At 50.9% G+C, this 2,561-nt stretch overlaps 1 pseudogene; it reads right to left on the reverse strand.

The window, feature by feature from the left end:
- Nucleotides 1-364: 364 nt before the first annotated feature.
- On the reverse strand, nucleotides 365-1,340 carry LOC110317185 (annotated as a pseudogene).
- Between the last annotated feature and the right edge of the window lie 1,221 nt (nucleotides 1,341-2,561).

Consider the following 2,561-nt stretch of genomic DNA (forward strand, 5'->3'; position numbering starts at 1 on the left):
GGGGAGTCCTGGCTTTCATCTTGGGCAGAACCCGGCTTCCTAGTTCATGTTCAACTCCATTCTCTAAAACCTGTGCCGAGTCTTACACACTGCGCGGGAAGCACAAACGTTCAGGTTGTATGCAAAAAGGTACAAAAACAACTAGAATATAAAAGTTTTGGTAATATAAGGCCATCTGTTCAAGTCCACCTTGGAAACCTGTAACAGATATTTAAATACTACATGAAAAGGCACCTTTAATATACTTTTTAAAAACATTTGAATTAGCTAAGTGTGTGTGTGTGTGTGTGTGTGTAAAAAAATCATTTCCCTTTCAGGACACTTTGTCCTTTGAAGGAGGCAGGGTGGCAGGGAGGCCACGTGGTTAGTGCTTCAGCCAGAGGTAGGCTTCCATGGAGGCCTTGCTTAGGTCTCCATAGTCATATAGGAGCTGGGATGTCTCCGGAGGCGATGAGGATGAGGTGAGGCACGCCATCGATGTCATGCAGTTTGGTCTGGCAGTTCCCACACTTATACTGTGATTGATGAGTCTCCCCAGGCGGTTTGTTTCTTGAGTGGCATCCACGCAGTAGGTTTTGCTCAGATGCTGAAAACAGTACATGTAGCAGCCCGTGGAGGGGTCCTGGGCATACAGGGCCTCCCGCTTCTTGGCATCAGTGATTTCAATGAGGTCGCCATGGTATTCTACCACAAAGTCTCCCCGGGAGAACTGCTTGGTCCCGATCACACCCCTGCCTTTGCCATCAATTAGATCGATCTTCATGCCTTCTTCCTTCCCGCTCTCAATCAGCTCATCTGTTTTCTTCCTTTCCTCAGACTGCGGCTGGCTCCGCTTTGCTCTTCCAGGAGCTCCTCCGCACAGGGTAGGAATCGGTGAGCTTTCTGGTCTGCTGGGTTTTCCCTTGAGACTTTTTCCGAGGGGCCTGCTTGCCCTCGAGGGGCTTTTTCAGGGCTTGCTTAGCGACTGCTACATTGGTAGAATCACATGATGGGGGTGAAGTATTTGGAGGTTCTGCTGCTTCGGATTTTTGGTTAGGAAAAGGCGCCAGGGGACCTCTCCTGGTGTCTTTGCTCTTCTGTTCATCTGACTTCACAGCGCTTCGGATAAGGTTCCTGGCGTTCCTTTTCTCTTCTCGCTTCCTGTAGATTCCAGCTAAGGGTTTCCCGGGGCATTTGACCTCGTGATGGGCAACCGAGTTCTCTTCCTGAAGTGGAGAGCGCATTCCACAGCACTAGTTCGGACTCATGTAGGCATAGATCTTTGACTGTCCAGCGAGCACATTCTCCTGCAGCCCGGCTAGGCCCATGGCGGCGCGGCCAGCGCCGGCGCCCTCGCCCTCGCCCGGGAAAGGGCCGGCGGCGCCCCACGGCGCCCGCTTCACCCATGGCCCGCAGCAGGCGGGGCGCCCGCGCGCGCCGCAGCCGGGGGCCCTCCTGTACCATACTTCTAATAGGCGACTTCCTGGATAGTGCCCACTTCCTAAGGAGCAAATTTTCCCTGTGATGCTCCACGCAGTGAGCAAGTTTATTATTTGATATCCTGTGCAAATTTACCAGAGCACAGTCCTAGAAGGGGAGAAAGAACAAACTAGAAGAGCTTTGACCACTGTGTGGTACACACAGGTGATCCATGATCATTTGTCCAAGTTACCTGGTGTACCAGGCCCCACCCCTGTCCCTGTCACATGATAGGGTTGTGCATTGCGGGGGTTTTCTAGGGAAATGGTTCTAGATCATTATTCAAAGGTTCTAGATCATTATTCAAGCGCTGTCTTCTAATGTGCCAGGCGCAACAGAACTATGTGAAGGGGTGCTGTGGTGCCTTCAAAAGGAATGCCCCCACAGGTTTATATATTTAAATGTGCACACCCCAGTTGGTGGAAATATTTGGGAAGGATTGGGGGTGTGGCCTCATTGGAGGAGGTGTGTCATTTGGGCTTTGAGGTTTAAAAAGCCCATACCATTTCCAGTTAGCTTTTCCTACCTCAAGATGTAAGCTCTCAGCTACTGCTCCAGAGCCATGCCTGACTGCCTCTTGCATTGATCCCTGCCATGGTGGTCATGGATTCACCCTCTGAAACAATAGCCACCCCCCAATAAACTCTTTCTTCTATAAACTGCCTCATGGTGTCTTATCACCGAAGAAGAAAAGTGACTAAGACAAGTGCACAGGATTTGAGGGAGAGTGACAAGAACTCGGGGAGGGGGGGGCGCTCAGGCCCTAACATGCTGCTAAAGGAAAGTTCTAGAGACTGAGAACTCTCTGAAACGAAAGGGCTTGTGAGACCATTACAGCCCAAAGCCAGTAAGACAGGACCAGCCCTGGGATATTTTCGCTCAGGCACTAGCTGCAGAACTAGCTGGCAGTTAGAAACATCTGTCTGTGTTCTTGGCGGTGTTTGAGTCACAGCCTGGGCTCTCTTCAGTCTCTCTAATAAGCCACACTTGACCATTGTCCTGAGTGTGTCAACTGAAGTGACAAGTGGTAGTGAGAAGCAGAGAAAGGAGACTCATTCCGTGTGGGAGGGGGAACAAACTGGTGATGCCCATCAACCTACAAG

Source organism: Mus pahari, chromosome 2 (assembly GCF_900095145.1).
Source record: "Mus pahari chromosome 2, PAHARI_EIJ_v1.1, whole genome shotgun sequence".
Classification (NCBI taxonomy): domain Eukaryota; kingdom Metazoa; phylum Chordata; class Mammalia; order Rodentia; family Muridae; genus Mus; species Mus pahari.